A 9,488-nucleotide genomic window follows, 5' to 3' on the forward strand; every position below is an offset into this window, starting at 1 on the left:
AGGATCCTGAGAGAAGGTGGAAAACCTAGAGATAAGGAGGACCAGGACCAGAAACAAGAAACCAGAGCACAGCAGATACGTATGTCTAGAGGTAGAGCAGGGAGTTCTGCCTTGATCATCCTAGAAACAGAGAAACTGGGCACTTAAATCATATGTTTTGGGGTCCCTCTCCCTCTAGTATAAGAGTTTTGTCTTATTCACCTTTTCAGTAAGAGCGCTCATCACAGAAGCCAATGCCTTAGGAGAGCTTAATAAATATTTGTTGATTCACCTTGTTATAAAGCAGAAGCTAGCACACCATTGTAGAGCAATTATACTCCAATAAAGAATAAAGATGTTAATAAATAAATAAATAAATAATTTGTTGAACTGAACTCGGATTGGGACCCAGACATCAAGAGTAGAATAGAAGTCCTGGAAACCACTTTGAGTCTGTTTCTAGAGAATTTGAGAGTAAGATTGTATAGGTCACCCACAGTGCCACTTGGAGAAAAGGGATAAAAGGACTAGGTTTTTCAATGACGAGACTAGGGTGTGGTTCCCTCAGAACTATGGGTGCAGGGCCTCAGGATGTTTTGTAAAACTTTGAAGAAATGACTTGCTAAGAGGTGGTATGTGAGACAGCAAACAGTATCTTCTAGATCTGAAACCACTTCCTTTACTCTCTACTTATCAAAGAAGCTTCAGATCCTCTGCTCTGAGCAACTCTTTGCAAACACGCTTGGGCTCCCAGCTCCCACAGTTACATCTCTTCATCCGTTTTTTGTTGGGCTGAAATGGAACCACTACCCAGAACAATTTCAGTGCCACCTGTGTAGCAACTTTATAAACAGATACAGATAATCTTGAGAAGATTTTTTTTAATTTTTGGTGGTGTTTTTCTAGTGCCCTCTGAGGTTCTGGCACATTTCATTTAATTTAATCTACACGTTAGCCTTAGGACTCTCCCTCTGTCTGAAATGCTTTACCACCCACTCCGTACCTTCACTACCTCTAATACACACTTCACTTAGTTAATGCCCAGTTATCCCTCAGGGCTCAGCTCAAATGTCCCTTCCTGAGGGAAGTCTTCCTGTTCTTCAATCCATGTCTGATGCCCATTTTTACTCTCATTATACTAGATCTCTTTCCACCACAGCAGTTTTCAAATTTTGTCTTTAAATATTTCTCCTTGTGATTATCTGATCAATGTCTCTGTTTCCCCACTAGACTGTGAGCTCCATCAGGGCACAGATCACACCTGATTTTGCTCATCATTTGTAACCACAATGTCTGATCCTGTGCAAGTTACAGAGGAAGTCCTCAATGTATAATATTTTGATTAACTAGTGAAGATGCAAAAGTTTGTACAGCTTTTAACTGTCTTACCTTACCTGGAATGAGTAATTCTTTGGCACATGTCTCAATGACAAAGCTATTTATTCCAAAGTATATTCCCTTAATAAGTTTCCAACCTTCAGATGGAAATGCAATAGAAAAATACTGGCTTTACTTCCTGTGTATAAAACATAATTAGGAATTAGAAAACACAGAAAAGAGTTAACATTAACAATGTGGGCCTAAGACTGCTATCCTTTGAAAGGTGTGCTTACAAGGTTGGCCCTTGGCTGGTGCCTCGGAACTTGGATTTGGGGAGAGTTCTACCATTCCCTGATAAAAGGGAGTCACTGAACTGCTTTTACAAACAATTTGCTTTGTGCTAAACATCTGCTTTCCTTCTGGGATTCTGAAATTTTATACATGCTAGGTAGATAGCGCCTGCATGACTACTGATAAAAACCCTGGAATCCTAGGCTCAGACAAACTTCTCTAGTAGAAAATATTTCACACATGTTGTCATCACATGTCACTAGAGGAATTAAGCATATCCTATGTGACTCCACTGGCAGAAGCCTCTTGGAAGCTTGTACCTTGGTTTCTCCTGGACACCACTCTATATACCATCTCTTTTTACTGATTTTGCTTTTTATCTATTCACTGTAATAACTCACAGCCATGCATATAACTATATGCTGAATCCTATAAGTCCTCGTAGTGAACCATTGAACGTGGAAGTGGTCTTGAAAATCCCTGACATACCTCTTTGAATGTTTTTATAATCCATCCAACTTTTCTTCTTCCATCCAGCAGTAGCTACAGCAGTCAAGGCACTATCTTCTCTTACCTGGACAACAGCACTTTACCTCCTGAAGTCATACTTGCCCTGGTCCAATTCATTCTCTACACCACAGCCAGAGTGATCTTTTCAAAACACAAACAATGCCATCTTGTGGCAGGAAGAACAAATGGATTGCTCTGGTATATAGCTTTACACTTATAATAGTTCATAAGTTGAAAGGTTATAACTGGAAGAACTTCTTTAACCAGAGATAAAATGGAAAATATACTCAGTTATCTAATTCCCCAAGAGGCACCAAGCCTAGATGGTCTTATGAGCTAACTCCACCACCTTCAATGAAAGGATAATTTCTATGTAATTTTAACTGTTCCAAAGTGTAAAAACTAGTGGAAATTTTCAAAATTCATTGAGCACTATTAATATAGCACTGATTCCAAACTAGATGAGGACGATTCCCAAAAAAGAAAAATATAGACCAGGGATCAGCAAACTACTTCCTGTGGACAAATCCAGTCTGCCAAGTGTTTTTATATAGCTTGTGGGTTAAGAATAGTTTTTACAATTTTTAAAAGTTGGAAAAACTCAAAAGAAGAATAATATTTGGTGACATGCAAAAATTATATGAAATTCAAATTTCAGTGTTAATAAATAAATTTTTTCTGGAACCCCCCCAATACTCATTCATTTACATATTGACTGGGGCTGCTTTCATGCTACAACAGCGAAGTTGAATAGTTGCAGTGGAGACTGTACAGCCCCCAAAGTCTAAAAGTATTCACTATCTTGACCTTTATGGAAAAAATTTGTCAATTCCTGATATTGATCAGTCTCACTTATTAATATAATTGTTAAAAATGTTAATTCAAATTTTAGTAAATTGAACCAAGCAAGGAATGAAAAGGAAAAAAGTGCAATCAAGTAGGGGCTCTCTCCAGAATGCAGAAATTAGTTATCTTTAAGAAATCTTTAAAAAAAATTTTTTATTGAAGTATAGTGGATTTACAATGGTGTGCCAATCTCTGCTGTACAGCAAAGTGACCCAGTTATACTCATATAGACATTTTTTTATATTCTTTTCCATTATGGTTTATCATAAGATATTGAACATAGTTCCCTGTGCTATATATTAGAACCTTGTTGTTTATCCATCCTAAATGTAACGGTTTTCATCTACCAACCCCAAACTCCCATTCCATCTCTCTCCCTCCCCACTCCCCCTTGGCAACCACAAGTCTGTTCTCTATGGCTATGAGTCTGTTTCTGTTTTGTAGATAGGTTCATTTGTGCCATATTTTAGATTCCACATATGAGTGATATCATATGGTGTTTGTCTTTCTCTTTCTGACTTACTTCACTTAGTATAATAAGCTCTAGATGCATCCATGTTCCTGTAAATGGCATTATTTTGTTCTTTTTTATGGCTGAGTAGTATTCCATTGTATATATGTACCACATCTTCTTTATCCATTCATCTGTTGATGGACATTTGGGTTGTCTCCATGTTTTGGCTATTGTGAATAGTGCTGCTATGAACATAGGGGTGCATGTATCTTTTTGAATTATAGCTTTATCCAGGTATATGCCCAGGAGTGGGATTGCTAGATCATATGATAATTCTATTTTTAGTTTTCTGAGGAACCTCCATAATGTTTTCCATAGTGGCTGTACCAACTTACATTCCCACCAACAGTGTAGGTGGGTTCCCTTTTCTCCACACTTTCTCTAGCATTTGTTATTTGTAGACTTTTTAATGATAGTCATTCTGACTGGTGTGAGGTGGTACCTCATTGTAGTTTTGATTTGCATTTCTTTAATATTTACTGATGTTGAGCATCTTTTCATGTGCCTACTGGCCATCTGCGTGTCTTCTTTGGAGAAATGTCTATTAAGGTCTTCTGTCCATTTTTTGATTGGACTGTTTGTTTTTTTGTTGTTGAGTTGTATGAGCTGTTTGTGTATTTTGGAGATTATGCCCTTGTCTATCGCATCATTTGCAAATATTTTCTCCCATCCATTCCGTAGGTTGTCTTTTGTTTTTTGTTTGGTTTTTTGTTTGTTTTTATGGTCTGCTGTGCAAAAGCTTGTAAGTTTGGTTAGGTCCCATTTGTTTATTTTTGCTTTTATTTCTATTGCCTTGGGAGACTGGCCTAAGAAAACATTGGTACAGTTTACATCAGAGAATGTTTTGTCTATGCTTTTTTCTAGGAGTTTTATGGTGTTATGTCTTATGTTTAAGTCTTTAAGCCATTTGAGTTTATTTTTGTGCATGGTGTGAGGGTGTGTTCTAACTTCATTGATTTACATGAAACTGTCCAACTTTCCCAGCACCACTTGCTGAAGAGACTGTCTTTTCCCCATTTTATATTCTTGCCTCCTTTGTTGAAGATTAATTGACTGTAGGTGTGTGGGTTTATTTCTGGGCTCTCTGTTCTGTTCCATTGATCCATATGCCTGTTTTTGTACCAATACTACACTGTTTTGATTACTGTAGCTTTGCAGTATTGTCTGAAGTCTGGGAGAGTTATGCCTCTTGCTTTGTTTTTTTCCCCTCAGGATTGCTCTGGTAATTCTGGGTCTTTTATGGTTCCATATAAATTTTTGGATTATCTGTTCTAGTTCTGTGAAAAAATGTCATAGGTAATTTGATAGGAATCACGTTAAATCTGTAGATTGCTTTGGGTAGTATTGCCATTTTAACAATATTAATTCTTCCAATCCAAGAGCATGGGATATCTTTCCATTTCTTTGAATCCTATTTTACTTCCTTAATTAATGTTTTATAGTACTTAGCATATAAATATTTCATCTCCTTGGTCAGGTTTACTCCAGGTATTTTTCTTTCTTTGGTGCAATTTAAAAAAGTGTCTTTTTTTTGAATTCCCTTTCTAATATTTCATTGTTAGTGTAAAGGAATGCAACTGATTTCTGAATGTTAATCTTCTATCATCCTACTTTGCTGAATTCATTTATTAGATCTAGTAGTTTTTGCGTGGAATCCCTAGGTTTTCTATATATAGTATCATGTCATTTGCATACAGTGACAATTTTACCTCTTCCCTTCCAATTTGGATAACTTTTCTTTTTCTTGTCTGATTGCTGTGGCTGGGATTTCCAATACTATGTTGAATAGAAGTGGTGAGAGTGGGCATCCTTGTCTTGTTCCAGATTTTAGAGGAAGGCTTTCAACTTCTCACCATTGACTATTATATTGGCTGTGGGTTTGTCATAAATGACTTTTATTATCTTGAGATATGTTCCCTCTATTCCCACTTTGGTAAGAGTTTTTTTTTTTTTTTCATGAATTCATGTTGAATTTTGTCAAATGGTTTCTCTGCATCTATTGAGATGATCATGTGGTTTTTGACTTTTCTGACTTTTCTCTTGTTAATGTGGTGTATTACATTGATTGATTGATTTGCATATGTTGAACCATCCTTGTGAACCTGGGATGAATCCCACCTGGTCGTGGTGTATGATGATTTTTATGTGTTGCTGGATTCTGTTTGCTAATATTTTGTTGAGAATTTTTGCACTATATTCATCAAAGATATTGACCTGTAATTTTCTTTTGTGGTGGTGTCTTTGTCTGGTTTTGGTATCAGGGTGATGGTGGCTTCATAGGATGTCTTTGGGAGTGTTCCTTCCTCTTCAATCTTTTGGAAGAATTTGAGAAGAATCAGTATAAGTTCTTCTTTGTATGTTTGGTAGAATTCACCTGTGAAGCCATCTGGTCCTGGACTTTTGTTTGTAGAAAGTTTTTTAATTACAAATTCTATTTCACTTCTAGTAATAGGTCTGTTCAAATTATCTATTTCTGCTTGATTGAATTTTGCTGGGCTGTATGTTTCTAGGAAGCTGTCCATTTCTTCTAGGTTGTCAAATTTGTTGGCATATAATTGTTCATAGTATTCTCTTATTTTTTTTTTAATTTCTGTGCTATCAGTTGAGATTTCTCCTTTTTCATTTCTTATTTTGTTTATTTGGGTTCTCTCTCTTTTCTTCTTTGTGAATCTGGCCAGTGATTTGTTAATTTTGTTTATGCTTTCAAAGAACAAGCTCTTGGTTTTGTTGCTTTTTTCTATTGTATTTTTAAAATCTCTATTTATTTATTTTCTCCCTGATCTTTATTATTTCCTTCCTTCTGCTAACTTTAGGTTTTGTTCTTCTTTTTCTAATTCTTTTAGGTGGTAGGTTAAGTTGTTTATTTGAGATTTTTCTTTCTTTGGATGAAAGTCTGTATGCTATGAACTTCCCTCTGAGAAATGTTTTTGCTGCATCCCATAGATTTTGTAAGTTGTGTTTTCATTGTCATTTGTCTCAAGGCATTTTTTAATTTCCTTTGTGACTTCTTCATTGACCCATTGGTTTTTTAGTGTCATGTTATTTAGTCTCCATATAATCTTTTTTTTTTTTTCTCATTTCTTTTCCTGTGGTTGATTTCTAGTTTCATGCCATTGTGGTCAGAGAAGATGCTTGAAATAATTTCTATACTCTTAAATTTCTTGAAGTTAGTGTTGTGCCCTAGGATATGGTCAATTCTAGAGAATGTTCTATGTGCACTTGAAAAGAATGTATATTCTGTGGGTTTTTTTGATGTAGTGCCCTGAAAATATCAATTAAGTCTAACTGTTCTATTGTATCATTTAGGACCTCTGTTGCCTCATTGGTTCTCTGTCTGGAAGGTCTGTCCATTGATGTGAGTTGGATGTTAACCTCTCCTAGTATTATTGTATTCATATCAATTTCTCCGTTTATGTCTGTTAGTATTTGTTTTATGTATTTGGGTCTTCCTATATTAGGTGCATATATGTTGATGAGTGTAAAAGTCTCATCTTGTATTGATTCTTTTATCATTATATACTGTACTTCTTTATCTTTTTTTATAGCCTTTGCTTTAAAGACTATTTTGTCTGATATGAGTATTGCAACTCCCACTTCCTTGTCATGTCCATTTGCATGAAATAACTTTTTTTTTTTTTTTGGCTGCATTAGGTCTTCATTGCTGCATGTGGGCTTTCTCTAGTTGTAGCAAACGGGGGCTACTCTTTGTTGTGGTGTGCAGGCTTCTCATTGTGGTGGCTTCTCTTGTTGTGGAGCACAGGGTCTAGGAAAGTGGGCTTCATTAGTTGCAGCATGTGGGCTCAGTAGTCGTGGCACATGGGCCCTAGAGCACAGGATCAGTAGTTGTGGTGCACAGGCTTAGTTAATCCGTGGCATGTGGGATCTTCCCAGAGCAGGAATCAAACCCATGTCCCCTTCATTGGTAAGCAGATTCTTAACTACTGCACCACCAGGGAAGTCCCTGAATGAAATCTTTTTCCATCCCCTCACTTTCAATCTATGTGTGCCTTTTTCCCTAAAGTGGGTCTCTTGTAGGCAGCATATTGTAAGCTCTTATCTTTCAAATCCAATCTGCCACTCTATGTCTTTTGATTGGAACATTCTGTCCATCAACATTTAAGGTAATTATTGATATATGTGTATTAATTGCCATTTCAAGCCTTGCTTTCCAGTTGATTCTTTATTTCTTCTGTGTTCCTTTCTTTTTTCTTTTTCTTTTTGTGGTTTGATTATTTCTTTTTATTTTATACTTGTGTTCTCTTCTGTTAGGTTTTTGTGACTCTATTGTAAGTTTTTTATTTGTGGTTGCCCTGTTTTTCCAATATGTTAACCCATTCCTATATCTGCTTGCTTTGGACTGATAGTGATATAGACTCAAACACGTTCTAAAAAAAGGAAAAAGAAGGCTTTTCTGGTGGCACAGTGGTTAAGAATCTGCCTGCCAATGCAAGGAACATGGGTTCAAGCCCTGGTCTGGGAAGATCCCACATGTCACAGAACAACTAAGCCTGTGTGCCACAACTACTGAACCTGTGCTCTAGAGCCCACAAGCCACAACTACTGAGCCTGCATGCCTAAAGCCCATGCTCCGCAACAAGAGAAGCCACCACAATGAGAAGCTCATGCACTGCCGTGAAGAGTAGCCCCTGCTCGCTGCAACTAGAGAAAGCCTCTGTGCAGCAACGAAGACCCAACACAACCAAACAAAGTAAAAACACATAAAATAAATAAATTTTAAAAAATAAAGAAAAAGAATATGGATTTTCTTACTCTCCTTCCCCACACTTTATGATTTTGATGTCCCTTTTTACATCTTCATGTTTATCCTTTTGCTGTTCCTTGTGTTTATCATTGCTTTCACAAACAGTTTTTTTTTTCTTTTTGATCTGTATACTGGGTAATTTAAGTGATTTACTTTCCAGCTGGATTTACTCCTTCCTATTTCTTCTTGCTTCTCTTCTATTTAGAGATGGCCTTTCAATATATCTTTTAGGATAGGTTTAGTATTGCTGTATTCTTTTAGTTTTTGCTTGTCTGAGAAATTCTTTATTTCTCCACCTATTCTAAATGGCAATCTTGCTGGGTAGAGTATTCTAGGTGGAAGATTTTTCTCTTTTAAGACTTTGAATATATTTTGCAAAAGAAATCATTTATTGCAAGGTTTTGTTTAAACAAATTAAAGGGGAGAAAAGAAATAATCATCTGGAGAGATTCCAAAACATGTATTTTATTAAATTCAACCCTGAATGGCCAAAACAATCCTGAAAAGGAACAAAGTTAGAGGATTCACACTTTCTGATTTCAAAACTTACTTCAAAGCTACAGTAATCAAAAGAGTGTGGCAGGGGCATAAGACAGACACAGGGTGCTGTAGAATAAAACAGAATAGACCAGATATAAACCCTCAAATATATGTCCAAATGATTTTTGACAAGGATGCCAAGAACATTCAATAGGGAAAGGACAGCCTTTTCAACAAATGGTACTGGGAAAATAAGACATCCTAATGCAAAAGAATGAAGGTGAATCTTGCCTTAAATAATATAGAAAAATCAACTCAAATGTATCAAAGAGATAAATATAAAAACTAAGACTATAAAACTCTTAGAAGAAACACAGGGGAAAATCTTCATTACATTGGATTTGGCACAATTTCTTGAATATGACACCAAAAGCATAGGCAACAAAAGAAAAAACAAATAAACCAGCCTTCATTAAAACAAAAAACTTCTGTGCATCAAATGATACTATCAGGGACTTCCCTGGTGGCACAGTGGTTAAGAATCTGCCTGCGACATATGGTCACCTTATCTTTGATAAATGAGGCAAGAATATACAATGGAGAAAAGACAGCCTCTTCAATAAGTGGTGTTGGGAGAACCAGACAGTTACATGTAAAAGAATGAAATTAGAACACTCCCTAACACCATACACAAAAATAAACTCAAAATGTATTAAAGATCTAAATGTAAGATCAGACACTGCCAAACTCTTAGAGGAAAACATAGGCAGAACACTCTGACATAAA

The sequence above is a fragment of the Globicephala melas genome, chromosome 1, assembly GCF_963455315.2.
Source record: "Globicephala melas chromosome 1, mGloMel1.2, whole genome shotgun sequence".
Classification (NCBI taxonomy): Eukaryota; Metazoa; Chordata; class Mammalia; order Artiodactyla; family Delphinidae; genus Globicephala; species Globicephala melas.